General features: G+C 40.2%; 1 protein-coding gene across 15 annotated transcripts in view; it reads left to right on the top strand.

Moving 5' to 3' along the window:
- The first annotated feature begins 4201 nt into the window (after positions 1 to 4201).
- Positions 4202 to 17955, top strand: part of LOC136694835 (neuronal cell adhesion molecule-like) — a 98375-nt gene continuing 84621 nt past the window's right edge. For 11 of the 15 annotated variants that reach the window (XM_066668673.1, XM_066668681.1, XM_066668674.1 and 8 more), the window contains exon 1: positions 4203 to 4289. The gene's annotated coding sequence lies outside the window, so the exon portion shown is untranslated. Of the gene's footprint in view, positions 4290 to 17955 lie in introns of all 15 variants that reach the window. The other 4 variants (XM_066668668.1, XM_066668672.1, XM_066668675.1 and 1 more) reach the window with 1 other exon arrangement.

The following is a 17955-nucleotide window of genomic DNA, read 5'->3' as shown; positions in this document are numbered from 1 at the left end:
TAAGAGTGGGATATGTGTGTGTTGGGGAAAGTGTGGTAGACAAACATAAATACTTTATATTGGATTGTGTAACCCAATGTTTGCTTTAATCTAGAAATGAAATGTAGGTTACTGTACCTTTACGAGATTGATGTAAACATTAGGAGTGTTACCACATTAGCATTGCCCCACCTGATGAGTGAAACCAGAGCTAATACAAGAGATAAAAGAGATTAAATGTACACTTTGTAGTGAATAAACTTTGCTAACAGAGATATTCTCAGCCACATATGCTCCTCCCACAAGTTGACACATTCTCTGTAGATTCTGGCAATGGGACATTTTACTATCTACCATAGAGTATGCTGAAGTATGGATGAAAGTATTTGGTGAGGTTTCAAATTTTTCTAAACGAAAAATAGAAGTTTAAAGTTACGTTTATTTGTTATAACACATGTATACAATGTTTGACTCTGTGATCATTGCTTTTGTTGAAACCAGATGCTTATGTGAAACTGCCATTGTGAATTGTTTTTAGTTATTCAGCAGGAGTGAAACCATTACTAGATGAATTGATATCAATTTTTGAATTTGTTTTGTAACACGACACTGTTTAACACACCCCAACTTTCTTTTGGCCCTACAAATACATTGTATTGTTGCTTGAAGGAACCAAAATGGTGAGCCACTACCAGTTTAGGAGTGAGATAACGGCGGATTCATTGAGACTCTGTGAAAGACTTTGACTGTCAGGTTTTGATTCAAGGAACTGTATTTAAGCAGAAGCCAACTTAATTGGATTTAATCAGAACAAACCCTCCACACCCAAAGTTAACCATAACTTAATTCTTCAGAAGACTTATAGGCCTAGTGAATCTAACATGAAATTATTAAAGCAAAAAAAATACTTCCGATCTTGTGGCGCAGCAGGTAGTGTCGCAGTCACACAGCTCCAGTGACCTGGAGGTTGTGGGTTCGAGTCCCGCTCCCAGTGACTGTCTGTGAGGAGTTGGTGTGTTCTCCCTGTGTCCGCTTGGGTTTCCTCCGGGTGCCCCGGTTTCCTCCCACAGTCCAAAAACTCATGGTGGTACGTGGTTTGACAACTCAATAGTGTCCTTAGGGTTGTGTGTGTTGTCCTGTGAAGGACTGGTGCCCTGTCCAGGGTGTGCCCAATGATTCCAGGTAGGCTCTGGACCCACCGTGACCCTGAACTAGATAAGCGCTAAAGATGATGAATTCATTTAATTAGAGTGAATATTTTAATTGGAGACTGAATAAATACTAAATACTATAGACTAAATACTGATAAATAAACTAAATTAAAACCAACTTGTAAAATAACCCTTTATATTATAGAAGAGGGGCGGCACAGTGGCGCAGCCACACAGCTCCAGGGGCCTGGAGGTTGTGGGTTCGATTCCCGCTCCGGGTGACTGTCTGTGAGGAGTTGGTGTGTTCTCCCCGTGTCTGCGTGGGTTTCCTCCGGGTGCTCTGGTTTCCTCCCACAGTCTAAGGACACACGTTGCGGGTGGATTGGCGACTCAAGGGTGTCTGTAGGTGTGAGTGAATGTGTGTGTATGTCTGTGTTGCCCTGTGAAGGACTGGCGCCCCCTCCAGGGTGTATTCCCGCCTTGCGCCCAGTGATTCCAGGTGGGCTCTGGACCCACCGCGACCCTAAATTGGATAAGAGGTTACAGATAATGAAGTGGGGTTAGGGCGGAACAAAACAAACAGAGCCATGTGCTAAATGGTGTGGAAAACAAAAACAATACAGGAAAATATGAGACAGGGCAAGGGCGTGACAAACAATCTAATTTGATTTGTGTCTCACATTATTTTGTGGAATATCACATTCTAATAAAGCAGCAGGCACAACCATAATTAAAACTTTATTATTAAAATCTATTTGATGTAAGAATACAAGCCAATCAATTCTTGACTGAAATTGGGGTTTAATGACAGCAGTGCTGCAGCAAGTATATTCCTGTGTGAGAAGGTCTATTTTGAAGCAGAACTGTCCTGTGATCCCACCCACTGTCCAGTCACAAAATTTCACACACACATCTCAGTTGCCAGATTTGACACACCATAGCAGACACAAGCTCTGCATGCTACAGCCATTTAAGCAAGCAAGCGAACAGAGATTTACCAAATTTACAAAGCCTTTGAGTCCTTTTAAAAATCACCAGGAACAGAGATGGAGTAAAATGAGAGAAAATGTTTGTGTTGTATTTGAAAGATGGCAGCACCTTAGAAGCAGCAAGACTAAAGAGATCCAGATTTGGCTCATTTTCTCCTGAACAGGGAAGCAGTTAATTTCTGTATACAGAAATACAGATGTGTATGTGGATTACAATTGTAAACTGTGTTTTGAAACTACGACAGTGAGAAAAGATAAATATGAGCTGACAAATAATGGCAATATTAGATTTGTAAACTGACCTTTTTAAGGTGGAATTAAATATTTGAATATGAAAATGTTCTCAGCCTAGAAACCCATCTGGGGAGGAGGGGCAGACAGCTCTCTCCAGTGTGAAGAATCTGTGTTGCAGTTTTCATTTTAAATACTTGCTTGTCTCTTTGTTCACCAGATCCGTATTTGATTTTGCACTTCAATTTTGAAAGATGATTTAGCTAAAACATCACCATGAATGATGGAAAATAATGATATCTGAATGGTCACAGCAGTATGATGCAAATCAAGCCATGGTTTTAAAGAAGTAAAACTTGATTTAGGGTTTGTCAATGATGCTGCTTGTATGGAAGTGGTATTATATGAGAAGCAGACACTCAGCATGTTTTGTTTGTTTGAACTGAGACTTTGGATTTCACCAACCTGGATAGCTACTCTGGAGGCTTATGAGTGAATAGAAGTGCTGCCAAATAGAGAAGCAAAACCCACCCAAACCAGAAGCAAATGGCAATGACTTAAAATGTCTTTCCCTGACATTCAGACATCAGCCATGAACATGATATATTAAAAGCAAAATAAATATTTAAATCGTTTAAATCGATTCATTAATGCATTAATATTACAGTCTGTAATGTTCTTTTTTGGAGAGTGCAGAAGGGAAGTGCACTATTTCAGCAAAATGTTGGAAAAATGGAATGGTCAGCAAAGCTTATAAGAAGTGTGTCTCTCTCTGTTTTTATTTCATGATTAATTCATTTATCTTTTTTATTTTTGGTCAAATGTATAGTAGAATAAATTGTTTGGAAACATAGCCTGTTTACATCTTACGAAATTGTTACAGTGGTGAAAAGTGGAGAAGTAATATTTCTTATAAGAAAGTGTCCCTTAGCAGTGTTTATCTTACCGTTCCATACAGCCATCAATTAATTGTTTATTCATTAACATAATACATTTAGAGGTTATTTAGAGGAAAAGGTTCCTTATTGCCCCCAGAGTTGCTTACCCATAAACTCTACATCTTCCCCTTTATTATGTATTTGCAGGTTTATGAATATGCAATTATTCCCCACCTCTATCTCCACTCATACCTCCATGAGTGGGCTTGAATACTAACGTTAATATAATAAGAAACCCATTTGAATTTGCGTCTGAGGCTGTGTGTGGATTGTTGTAGTTCATTCATCCTGATGAGGGCTGAGGTGTGTCCAGAGCCTGCACAAAATCATTGGGCACAATGCAGGAACATTGTCTGTCACAGGTTATCTCACACTGTCACAGGTTATCTCACACTCAGTCACTCTCTCACACACACACAGACATGTGGGCAGGTTCTCACAGCAAACATACAAGCATGTGTTTTTCTACTACAGGAGGACACCAGAGCACCCAGAGGAAACCCACCCAAAGGCAGACAACGCAGGACCCTGGAGCTGTGAGGCAGTGACACGTCCTGCAGCACTGGAATCTCAACATTAAAGTTTCAAAGCGGAAATGTTCGGCCCTGGTGCTGACAGGTTGTGTCACTCGTGATATGGTTTCTAGCATCCACTACAGGGTCATGATAACACATTTAAACACTTTATTTTCACTGGAGGGGTTGTTAATATACTTCGACAGAAAGATAAAAGCGTGTGCTGTGACGGGCCGATGGTGAAGAATGTGTGTGTAATGAATGGTCTGTATGGTATCAGAGTTGTGCTCGGTGTGGGACGGTGGCAAGTCCGGGGTTTAGTTTAAGCTCCGCTGCAGAGCCGATGTGGACTGCGCATGCGCGTAGAGCCGCGCTCAGAGAGAGCGAGAGAGAGAGAGAGAGGGATGATAGGGTTGAGCGGGAGGTAGAGTGTGTCTGAGAGAGAGAGAACAGGAGCAGAGAGGGAGCGTGTTCATCTCTGTGCTGGTAAGTGTCCTGTGTTTCTTATTACAGGATAATAATGAGAGTGTGTTTGTGTTTGAAGGAGAAGACGGTGACGCTTTGAAACACAAACACGCTCCGGTGGCGGGTTTCTCTCGCAGCAGGAGCAGGAGGTGTGTTAGTGGGACTTTACTGCTCTCTTACACTCGCAGATTTGCGCTTGTTTTGCTCATTCTATGGGAACCCGGTACCCTCCTCGCAGTGATAGGACACCAGCGATGTTGAGAGGACAGGTTGGCTGGTACACTTGACAATGGGCTGTTAATTCAGATTAACACAGCAGACTTTTTGCTTATATTAGTAAGGCTTATGGCGAAGTTTTAATGAAGCATTAGGCTACTTAACACCAGTAATAGAGAAGTATCTTGAAGTCCCAACAATTGCAGTGAGAGTACATTGTGTGGGGGCACGGTCCAGGATGGCGGTGCGGTTTCCAAGTGTTTCTCTCTGGTTTGGTTGGTGTTGGTAACGGGTTCTCGTCTTGTCCTTGTCTGTGTTTGTGTGTGTGTTGTGGGAGTGTGTGTCGGTTTCACAGCGGTTCTCTCGGATTTGTTTGGTGTTTACACGTGTGACTTGTCAGTGTCAGTGCTGTGAGTGTGTGAACAGTGAAATGGTGAAGAGTTGTTGTGTGATTCAGATTCAACACTCTTGTTTCAGACACCCTATAGGGCTGAGGTTTGACAGGCGCGCACGTGATGGACACAGGTGCGCGCGCGAGCGTGTGCACGAGCCCAGTGTCCACCGCGCGCCATTACCGTTACACCGACACACATTTCACTCATTTCTGGCCACAGTAGCTATATTGCGGTATTAACTTGTATCATAAACACTTGGTTTTCTTGAAATATTGACCAACTATCTCAAGATAATAAATTGCTGTGTCAAAATTAATGATGTAGTGTCCATGTTGTCAGAAAATACTTTCTTGAAAAATTAATTGTTTGAAGTTTTGAGATACTAAGTCGTGGTCAATAATCATGATCAGAAATCACAACCTGGAGAAAATAAACCAATATTTTGAGAACTTAATTCAGTTTTTGGAAAGGAATTGCACCCCCCCCCCACCCTTTTTGGAGGGAGTGAGTATGTAGGTGAGTGAATGAGTGAGTTATACAAACCATTTTCTTGTAGTGTTTAGCATTTACAAACAGGAAAAAATCTTCACTCTACTAATTTAATTATTTACATACTGCTAACAGGAACAAAGAAGTAATAAAAAAAACGACCTAGTGTTTGGAGTTTGTCCTTTGTTCCTCGGCTTCCATATCATATAGCCACCTGGCTATTGGTGGCTATTTTGTTTGTTTTTTTATTAGTTCTTTTCAACCCAAACAAACATCATATGATCATGATACATGTTCAGATATAATGGTATCACATTATTGCTGTATTGACATTCCATTAAATTAGTCACAGAATTTTTTTTATGTGGTATGTGTTTATTCAGCATTGTGAAATCTGCTGTATCTATTATGCCTCACAGTAGTGTGCCATCCCAGATGGTAGTTGGTGGTTTTGCGTACTTTTCCATATCATGCCATACACAGCAAATTCACCAGTGTTAAATCAACACTATTAATGTTAAATTAACACTAGTGTAATAATGTAACACTCTTAGTGTTAAGTTAACACTAATAGTGTTGATTTAACACTGGTGAATTTGCTGTGTATGATTGTCTGCAACCCATTAAGCAGGCAGTGTGACTGTTCCACACTATAGTAGACTGTATATCATTTTCCATCACAATATCATTTCACTCGTGGTAATGGAAGTGTCAGCAGTGACTGTATGGCTTCCCACTGTTTCAGCTCTTATTTCTTACACTTTCTAGCAGCATTCCATAATTTCAGATAATACCACAGGATATTCTTGAAGAGTAAATTTAATTTAAATTAAGGTGCTCTATGAACCGTTTAGCCATTTTGAATGGTAAAAGCTGCTAATAGAGTGCTTCAAAACTTTTTTTGTTTCTCTGTAAAACCAATTTTCTCTTGTCAAATTCAATGCAACAATTTCTTAGACCAGTTCTGCTTTATTAAATAGTTTATTTGAATTCTATGTGTTATTAAATGTAATTTTCCTCTAAATACCAAAAGGCAACCAGCAGCGTCATAAATATCTTGTGCTTCGTTGGTCCTGCAGCTTATTACAATAAATGGTTCACGTCAAAGCCTTGGTATTTTTCTTCAGACATTAATTCTTCAGCCAAACAATTGCAGCTCTGGAAAAACATTCTCACCCTCCCCCTATCTGTCTTCTTGAGTCAGTGCTTCATTCAGAGAGTGACCGTCCCACACACAGTGCACACCCAAACACACGCCACACACTCACCCCGTTGCATTCCATTACTGGGTCAAATACCCCAATTAATACAATGCAAATGACGAGCGCCATGCTATTGTTTGCTGGCTCTTAGTGGAGAGCTTGTGCCATTTTTCAGCAGTTGCTTTTTAAGCCCTTGAGACAATAGTGGCACCGATTTCCAGCAACTGCCAAGAAAGAGATGGGAAGATGTGTAGATTTTGTTGGATGTGGGCAGCTGCGTGTGGAGTTTTTGAACAGCTTGAACTTGAAACGGTGGTCGTTTTTAGTGTAAAATTAGTTTGGAGGTCAGAGTGTTGATCTGAATGTTTGTTCCTGACCTTAAAGACCCCGTCTAGCCAGACTTGTAAACCACCAGCCTGGCAGATGGGCTGAATAAGCAAAGGGATTGAGATGCTCTTAAAAGACATTGACCTACATGTTTGTCGGACAGAATGTATATGTCTGTGAGCGAATGACAAGCTCTGATTCAGAGATGCTGATGGTACAGGCGTCATTTGGGCCAAATGCTGGTCGATTGCACACACAGATCTAGCCTGAGAATGGCTCAGAGCCCATGGGAAAAAACCATGCTGTAGGAGGAAGACCCACTGTGGCAGCTGGATATGAATGCCACTTATTTCACAATGTGGGTCGTCAAGGCACGCCGGCTATTCTGCCGCCAAGCAAGGCGAATCATCAGAGCCTTGTGTTGTCTGACCGTCACTACCCCTAAACCGTCTGCTTGAATAAAGGACAATGCTGCTCATACAGAAGGATGTTACGGATGGTTTGAATGATATCGTTATGAAAGACCTCAGAGGAACAAATTGCATCATAATTATATTTAGCTGCCTTTTCTAAGTGTCACAATAGTTACTTGGGTCAGGATGAAAGACATCGTGGGAATGCACCAGAGAGTAGCCTTTTTGGCCTTGTTTCAAAACTGTTCTAGTTCTGTCACAGAATTTGGTTTAAATCCTCTCCTGAGAATTACTGGGTGTGATTTGTTAAGTTTATTAAGGACATGAAACAGATAGACCAAATGCTTTAGCAGAGGGAACTGATTTCTCCAAAATACAATTTTGAGATGTACTGAGCTGGGTGGTATAGCATGGCATGACTATAAGCAGAATATCATATTTTTATTACCTACCCAGTCTTTGCCTTTTGTTACTTTTTGGGTTCTTTTTCATCTAAAGAGAGCTCTTCTTTCACATCTTCAAAGTTCAGTCTTAAAAATGCATCTACCTCCTTCTCCCAGTAACAGCTTCTTGACTCTTAAACACACTTCCACACCCATATTGTTTAGTGTTCTTCTCAAAGTGGAAGAATACACAGAAACATGCTTGGATTGTTTCTTTCAGATCTGACAAATGCTCTTTATCTCTCAAAGAGGAAAGCTTCAAATATTCTTTATCTGATGGTGGTTATTTGGGTGGTCTTCCTAGCTTTCTGCATATTCTCAAATCATTGTTATTTGCAATATTTAAACCTATTTTATTAATTTGTCTTTGACTTTCCCCTTCATCAGCAACGTGATATCTCACATATCTTCCCAGAAAAGTCCTTTGAAAATGAATTTATGGCTTTCTTGAATTGAAACTGCTTGCACCGTGTAGTAAGTCTGTGTCAACTAAACCAGGAATGTTTCTGATATGTGTTATTTGGTGTGTATTTTGTGTTTGTTCCTGCTCTGATATACCCACATGCACTTAGGAGGACATGTGTGCTGGTTGATTAGTTGTGTCAGGTGTTTTACACCATATGTGGTGTTGTTAGTTCAAAGAAATGATCAAAAACCCTAGTGTCATGATAATGGCAATATGTCTGCACTGACGGCTCACAGAAACCCGCACGCACACACATGAACTCTCACATACACATGTTCCACTTTCAGTACACTATACATGCACCCACCCACGTGCTGCACTGGCACATCTGTCAGGTGAACATGAGTGGTGTCAGGCAGGTTGGCTTAATTAGGCCTTCACACTTGGCTAGATATGAAGTGTAATGGGGATCGACCCAACATCTGCCTCTGCTGCTGTTTACATCCTCCTACTGTAATCAATTTACAGGGGTGGATGAAGACTGATGGGTTAGAAAAACCCCAACAAAAGCAGGGGACTATTGACTGTATTAGGTGATTGTTTGAATTTCAGTGTGCACGAATTTAGAGCCGCTTCAACTCAAGCATATTAAAATCACTGCATCATATCTCATTTACTGCTTAGAAAAATACAGGTATAATCCGTGTTAGGTGTAACATCAGCACTTTTTTGTCTACTCAGTTTGTATCACATTATTACGCGCTTTTCTTGCCAACTTTTATTGGTTGATTATATGTTTATATGAGATATAGCTAATGATTTAGAATTGTTTAGAAATCTAGTGACTTTTCTCACCACGTTTGCCCTTAGATTGCTGTTTTTGCCAGGATTTTAAAATCCAGTCACTCGATAGCTCACTATGCGATGTTATGAACCCTTATATCAGCTCATACAGGCTTCATATACGACCACTGCAATTCTGTATTAGAAACAGGGGGTTGTTGTTCTCCTTCTGAAGAGAACACACTTCTCTTGAAGTGACGTGTGATGCTAATCGTACAAGACTCCATGAGTGATCATTCTCCCCCTCATGTTGTGCTTTGACAGGTTACCACTCTCTGATGTCAGGGGCTTGTAGCAGACCAAAGCACTCACCCAAACATAATTAAACTCCATGTCTCATATCATAGAATAAACCCTGAGAGGATGCATGTTTAATAGAAGAGGGCTTGGCCCACAATTAAATGACTGGGCACAAGTGTTGTGGTCAAAGCTGGTGTAGTTACTGCCATGGGCTGAAAGAGCAGAGTAAAGTCAAGTAAAGTCATGAGTTTGTGTATGTAGGTGGAGGTGGCAGGGCTTTTATTTCTCAGTTCAAGTTGAATGTACATCTGTCAGGTGACAGGTTGCATGGTTTTGTCCCTGTGAAAGGTACTTTGCTTGCTGCCACAGAATGTGGAATGGAGAGTTTAGGGTAGGTGTGTTGGTGAAAGGGTGGTGATTAGACATTGGGCTGAAAGATGAATAGCTTCGTATTGAAACTGCAGTGTAAATGGTAATAATTTCAAAGCATGAGAGCTGCCATTATAATTCTAGCCTACATTTTCAACCAATCAAAGACATCCAAACAGGGGGCAGTGTAGGCAACTGCCTTAACTAAATAGCAGACTGGGACTCAACATTCAGCAATCAAAATTAAAGCCAAATTTTCTTGGTTATAAAACCAGACCTGGGCCTACGTTTATTGAAAATAATTACAATCTAAATCACAGTTACAATATTAGTCCAAAAAATGACAGTAAATATTTTCCCCAGTGTTCAGTCCTCATCAGAATATACATAGCATTTTACCGATTATATAAAGTAATATTAAATGGCTCCGATTACAAAATATACATTCAGCCATTATGACCACCTCCTACACTCACTGTCCATTTCCTCAGCTCCACTGACCAGAGAGGAGCACTTTGTATTTCCAAAGGTAGTGTAGTCCACCTGCTGTTCTGCATACTTTTTAAGTCCTCCTGCCCCTCCCGCCCCATTCTCTAATGGTCGGGACCCCCACACGACCACATCATAGAAGTTATTTGGTTGGTAGGTCATTCTCAGCGCTGCATTAACTCTGATGTGGTGGAGGTGAGAGAAGGGACAGTGAGTGAAGAAGCAAGTAGGTGGTCATAATGCTATGACTATCATTTATTGGCATCTGCCTGCTATACCTATATGAGTGCATTTCTTCTCTGTACATTATAATGTCACTCTACAATAAAGTTCTTGAATCGTTTATATCAAGCATCGTCATTGTGTGGAGGCTCTTTAAAGTTTAAATGGGTTCTTTATACCATGTTGCCATCATTAAAACAGTCCCATCTATGGTGGTCGTGGTTCTTGGCTTATGGGTGAAGGCTGTGGGTGGGAAGAGGCAGTAGTGGGAAACTATAGGGATCATGTACCTCACTGGGAAACTGGAAAGGGTAAAGTGGGGGGCTAAGGACAAAGCAGTTCTGTTTTCTCTTTCTCTCTCTTCTGGCGGGGGCCGTTGTTCTCACTTCTCTTTTTGTGAAAAGGGGCAATAAGGGAGGGGGGGCAGAAGGGACTGAGATGCATCACAAAAGGAGCTGTTTTAGTTTTTTCCATGGGGCTTTGCAGCCTGCCCGACTGCACTCTAGACAACCTCTGGGTGACAGATGTTCCAGAAAAGATGACCAGTGGCAGAGGTCACTGAGGCGAATGTAGTTTTTACTGCCTTTAAAACAGTATAGGGATGGAAAGGGTGGGATGGACTAGGTGAGCTGAAAAAAGTAAGTCTGTGGCAAAAGAGAAAACATGCAGCGAAGAGATAAGAAGAAAAATGTTTGTTCTTCATGTACCGTGGGTTTTATGATGTGCACAGCATGCCGCCTTACTATTTCAAAGACTTGAGAGACAGAGAGAAATGGAGAGGCAGGGGAAGACCCATACTCACATTTGCATAAGCTTAAGTAAACCCCGTCTCTCTTCACACACACACAATGGTTTTTATACCTGGTCAAGACACAGTGCATCCTAATTTATTTTTTATAGATAAGTACACACTAACAGCTTTGGCCTACAGTTTACAGAAAAGCATAATTCATAGTGCGTCATTACACTCTTTTATATATGCTTATTCTAATCATTGAAATTATTATCATTATTTATATTGCTTGTTGGGATAGGCTTTTATGAGTCTGTTTTGGTTGACATCAGTTGTCATGGAAGGCTTATGTGTTAAACCTTAGTAACCTCACTTTTGCCTCATCATTATTAAAAGCACTGTTTGTTTGTCCTGACATTCTGAAATTCCTGTTTTCCGACACCCTCGGGTTATTTTTGCCCTGAAAATGCACAAAAACACACAGGCAGTTTCACCGCTGCTGCAGAGACCTGCCCTAGTCGTGCTGTCTAATTGCTCAGCAAAAACAGCACCACATCCTCTTCCACTTTTCGCGCAAGAAACAGCAGCTCTGCCAAGAAAAAAAAAAAAAAAATCCCAAAGCCTCTCAATTCTCAATTCTTAGGGACCACAGTCACACACCTGCATGGCTGCTCCGCCACACAGCCCTGGAATACACTACAGCCCTTACATACAGACTGCTATGTGCATCTCCACACTGTTCACAAAGGAGCTTTACGCAAAAGAATTCAAGGTTTCTGGGTCAGGTTGGGTTTAAGAGCACAGCTCCAAAGTCCAGTGTGGTCAGGGCAGAGCCTTGTATTCTTCTCCTAGGGGCTTTCAACCACACTACATTATTGTAGTGCATATTGTAAGTAGCTGTTTACATTGTGGACATGATTTGCATTGCTTGTTTGCATTATTGAGTGGACGTTGGGCAAAAAACATGTTGAAATGTCTGAAAATATAGCAGCATTTCATACCCAAAAATATCCTGTAATGTAGGGGGCGATGATGGTGTGATATGGCAAAAATAACAATACCCTGGTCTATTTCTGCTTTTCACAATACATGATATGCATAAAAATCAGTAGCTTAACAGTAAATAAAACGCTTTTATCTGAATATCTCACCCATCTGAATGCAGCAGGTCAATCTGAATGTGACATATTCTAGTATTCTATTAATGAAACATACAGTTGGTCACTCCATGTAGTACTGGTGATAGCTGTAATGTGCTCAGAAGATGCATCGTGACAATAAATAGCATCAAATTGTCCACCTCTAGCTCTGTTGTATTGTTGGTGTCCAGTTTGCTGTGTATTAGTGAATGGCTGTACTGTCTGTATGATTAATGGACAGGTTTGTCCATCTGGCTGATACAGCATGAAATGGAGTGAATGCAATTAGATGAAAGTAATAACATGGATTTGGTCAGGTTTGGCCAGTGCACAGATTGAAGCAACAGGGAGCATCACAGATTACAGATGGTATGAGATGGCATGGGGCGATGCAGGGAATCTTATGGAGTGCTACACATCTTTTTGTGTGTTGAAGTCTCTGTGTGTATATCAGTGCTGTTGTACAAGAAAACCTTGTACTTCATTTTTTGAATAACCTGAAACCTTCAATGAATGGACCAATAGAAATGCCCCAAATACTAGAAATACAATCTCAATAATCTGTTGGCTACATTGAGAACGTTTATCCTTTCTCCAATCAAATTATTATTTGAGCTGTATGAAGCTTTTTCATGACAGCAACAATATGTCATATATGCCCTGCATGGGATCATGCCTATGTGAGTATGAATCTGGGGACAGGTTTGAGACAGCAAGGGGGTTTTAATCCTGTGTGAATGACAGTTTGAATCTTCCTCCCTTTCACTGTGGCACCTCAATCTATCGGCTTTTCTCCTTTGTGCTGAAACACACTCCAGACTGTGCCAATAATGTCACAGAGATATTACATTACATCAAATATATTCAGATTAATAACCCAGAGTATGATAGGGGAAGACTGCTTCTGGTAGATTTCTTTCTTCTTTGTCTATTCACACTTAACCCAAACAAACAAGTTGATTTATTTTTCCTTAAAAAAAAAAAAAACGGGGTGAGAAATAAAAGATAGAAAAAGAATTTGACATTTTCACCACATTACACAATTGTGCCTCTAAGCTGTTGATGATAAACAATGCTGAATCTTGTGTTTGTATGAGGCCGGTCCCACCCAGCTGCATGTTGTTTAAAAAACATAATCTATACTCCCATAATCTTTCTCCTCGCTTCGAAATGATTAGAAGAGATTGAGGTCAAAAACCCATTAGAATCATAACATTAACACTGCCACAAAAAATAAAAAGTCTTCTGTCAGCCACCAATCAGAGGGAGGGGAGGAGGCCACATGGAACGAGGCATTCAAACGGTCCAATCAGGGTGTGTTTTGGGACAACAAAGCTTAGCGATGTTAGCTGGGAGCCTAATTCAGGCTGTCAGCTATGACAAGTTCAGCGTTTTTGGCACCATGTGCTCAGGTCCATGTTTACGCTCTTGGCAGAAGCTGCCATTTTGCCAACTAATAATTCACTAAGATCAGCTTCACCTGTCCAGATACAAACCTCCACTCTGTTTACTGAAATACTCTGACATTTGTCCCAAGTTAGTGCTAAGGGCAGCTTTTATTAACACACACACACACACACACACACACACACACACACACACACACACACACACACACACAAACACACACACACACATTAATATTTCACATATATAATGCTGTGTGCTGTGGGAAATGCTTTATATCTTGTTGGAAGCAGACACACTATTATTAATGTTGTATTATATACCGATTTGTGGTTTGAAACAGACAAGAAGACCAGATGAGGAAACAGAACAGCCGCAAATGTAATTTGTTCACTGACCTGAAAACAAAAACAAACCGAAAACATACAACAGCAGAAAGGAAAAGACGCAACACACAGCTTTCATCAGCTTCAAATGGAATACATGGAAATAAAGCTTTTAATCAAACACAGAACAAAAGAGCTATCTGAAGCCTGCTTCCTCCCCTGCTCATTCACATCCATTTGGCAGCCTTAGGCTCTTCTGCATTCGCTATAATCTCTTCAAGTGCTAACCTCATTGTGAAGGCCTTCTCTTTTCTCTTTCTCTCTCAGTCTCTTGCGCCCTCCATTCCTATGTTTTCCAGACCAGTCCTTCAGTAGCTGACATGGGTTCATTTGCTGTGATTATGGTCCACATCTTCTTTGGAACTGTGTAAAAGCTTTTAAGTTTAACGTTCTAGGCTTGGGTCAGTTTGCTCTCATGCTTTTCATTACAGTCCTGCCTTGTGAAATGCGGTTTATATAACTGTTTATGGATGTGATTAGCTTCTCCCACAAGCAAATGTGGAAATGTTATTTGTAGAAGATGAATTGCTTTTAAAAATAAGACACCAGAACAGTTCCATGAAGTGATAGAAACACAACTGAGAAAATCAACAAAATGTAAAGGTTCTACAGCAGTGAAAAGGTTCTTTCTAGAATCATATGTCCAAACCTGAAACCATGGAGCTTTGATTTTACAATTGTTTTAGAAATAGTATGAGTATTCACAGGAGAAGTACTAGTTGGAGCTGAGTGAGCTGTTGTAGAAGCAGAATTAATTGTTAAAAACAAATAAAAATGAATAAACAGCCATCTCCTAAATGGCCTCCATCCACTCAGAATTATAGGAAAACATGTAAGGAAAACTGAAGCATGCAAATACACCAAGACCACTTCTCGTTTCTTTGTGTCTGTGATACTTTTCTTAATCTCTTGAAGTGTCAATCCTGAAAACAGTTTTCAAAAGAGGGCCTTTTTGTTTTTTAAGAAGGCATGGTCCATGTTCATGTCGTCTGTTTACCTGATAGGAGACAGATTATGTGATTATTAGGTTAACTGTGTCAGGAAATATCTGCTTATTGTGTGGGTGTCACACTGTGTCTGTGTGCATCCAGAACAATGTGGACGTGTATATGACTGTCCGGTTTCCCACCATTAGTTTTTTAGCGACAGTAAACTTAATTAATAGAAAATTGCAGGAGAAAAATGACACACACTGGTTGTTAGTAATTTGGGACGCAAGCAGTGCCTAAAGCATACAGCTGGACCTCTCTCTCTTAATTATTTGTTAATTTCAGGTGTAAATAGACTCATCAACCCCATTGTAATTTGTTGTCAATAAGGGAGGAAGGTTATGAATTGCTGGAAGTGTTTAAAGGAAAAATTAGGAATTGATTCAACACAGAGCCGCAGGGTAAAGACTATGAGCACAATTTTAGTGAGCGAATCTTTACAGGTGGCATGCCAACTCTACACTAACATCATCTGTTTTGCTGATTCTCCAGATAGTGTTATAAAATCATGACTGTTGCTCAAATTCTTATGTATTCTATGTATGATGTCACATACTCCCGATCCTGTGTAATTAACACTACATAATGAATTTTGGGACATGGGTTTGCATTCCAGCTTCTACCATGGCTTCCAAGAACTAGTTTCCCTCTATGCAGCTGTCATGACATTAGGGGCTGGTCGAAGTTTAAAACAGTCCATTTTAAGGCTGACATATTGGAGAGCTCTTCAAGGTTGGCTGGGTCTCAGGAGGCTCTCGCTTTGCTCTGTTTACCATAGTTTGAAAATAAGAAGCTCCTTTTGAGCTAAGCCGACAGTGAGGAGCATGTGTTTCTCAGAGAGAATGTGGAATAAGCATCCAGTGGTTATTGATCTACTGCAGGGGCAGTTCCACACAGCCTGCTCTCTATACCAAATCACGCGAACCAAACTGGTCACAGATCAGCAACCAAGAGCAACTCTTTTCGGCACAGCATCTCTAAGCAAAATGCAGACATCTTCAAATCTCTTGCTGCACTAGCTGTCGTACTGTGCGCTTTTGGCCATGACATCCCTATACCTTTTGACAGGAGAGTGGGCAAGAAGGAGATATGAGTAACTCAAAGTGACATTGCTCACCAATACTGTCAAAATGAGGCTTGTGAAGGGAAGGAATGTTACAGAACATGACCAGTTTTACTGCTATAGACCCTCTGCTACAGATAACATACACACTTGAATATAACACTTGAGCAGTGACCTTGGTGATAGGGCTCAATTATATTGATTAGTATTGATTGATTGGTATTAGCAACAATTATATGTTACATTCTATCATATAACTATCATGAAAGACATTTTTAGTTGATGTTTAGTTTTTACAACAATAATTAATACATTAATAACTGTAGACACATGTTAGTGACATGTCTCTACAATAATAATGAATATATTATTTTTCGTAAATGATGCTGACAAAGATTTTCTCACTTGCAATCTCAAAGGCAGCAGTGCAGATATAAGATATAGTGCAAGAACACAGCCTATACATATGTGGGAGCATGTGGCTGTCTTATTAACAGTGATACCCAACATGTTCTCAGACTGCGCCATATATCACAAGTAACGCCATCCTTTTAGCATTTAGCCATTCTAAAACATACCATCTGTAAAAATGAAAGAAGCAGCCTATATCTTAAAAAAACTGCTGAAATTGAACGGAAATACCAGCAACTTTACCCTACACATGTATACACTATATATGCATTATGGATAAGCTGGATAAGCTAAACTGGCTTTCTAATTTTTTGAGCACACATGAATGGAGTCTGTTGGATCTCTGGCATAATCTTAGCCTTATCTATTTGTAATTTATTATGTGAGTTGGAGCTTATGATGCCCTATTATTCAGCAGTTAGGAGAGTTTTACTAATGTGTGGTGGTGTTAACAGACATGTACACAGCTCAGAAAAATTACACTAAATCAAAAATGATAGGTACTTGGGGCTTGAAAACGTTATCACAAAGTCTTTTAATAAACTGGTAACATAAAAGCATGGCCTTGCAGTTATTTGCACTGATCAATATTTTATTACATTTGTCCTGCTGCACCATATACAACTGATATGTAGACTGATGCTCAACTGTCAACATGTTACTTAGAATGAACAACCTGTGAACAGGCTACAGTTCCCTACACAGGGCAGAGGGGTGTGAGAGTGATTACAGTTTGTAGTGAGAGTTTGGCTTGTTCCAAACTGAAAAAAAAAATGTAAAAGAAAAAAATCTAAATAGAGAGTCATTCATTGTCTTGTATTCACTTATAAAGTTCAGGGTCATAGTGGGTCTGGGTCCTACCCAGAATCACTGGGCCCAAGGCGGGAAGCCAGTCCTTCACAGGGTGACACATACACACACATTCATTCACACCTATGGACACTTGAGTCACCAATCCACCGTGTGATTTTGGACTGTGGGAGGAAAATGGAGCACCTGGAGGAAACCCACGCAGACACAGGGAGAACACACCAGACTCCTCACAGACAGTCACCCGGAGCAGGACTGGAACCCACAACCTCCAGGTCTCTGGAGCTGTGTGATTGTGACACTGCGACTGGGACACCAAATCAACGCCCTAAATCAAGAGGGAAAGAGTTCATTGTTTTATTCTAAAAAATTCTGTCTGGATTTCTTGAACTGTTAATGTAGGCTTTAAGTTGATTAGGCTGTGACTGCTTTTATTGGTAAATATAATTATTTATTTAATATGCAAGTGTCATAAAATTTTAGCGTTCTGTTTTGAAATTTGACAAAATCATTTTAAAATGGTGTGAAATATTGATGTCAATTGATGGAGGCAGGTTTAGGTTATAAGATGCTGTATAGATTTCAGGAAGTTTGGAATTTTATGAACTGAAACTCATTTAATTATAATTGAATGCTCCTGATATAGAACAAATCATATTTTCTATGCTGTTACATATACATATTGTCGGTGTTCA

This window comes from Hoplias malabaricus, chromosome 4 (assembly GCF_029633855.1).
Source record: "Hoplias malabaricus isolate fHopMal1 chromosome 4, fHopMal1.hap1, whole genome shotgun sequence".
Classification (NCBI taxonomy): domain Eukaryota; kingdom Metazoa; phylum Chordata; class Actinopteri; order Characiformes; family Erythrinidae; genus Hoplias; species Hoplias malabaricus.
Note: the sequence above shows the minus strand (reverse complement) of the source record. Positions and strands in the feature narration are given on the sequence as shown.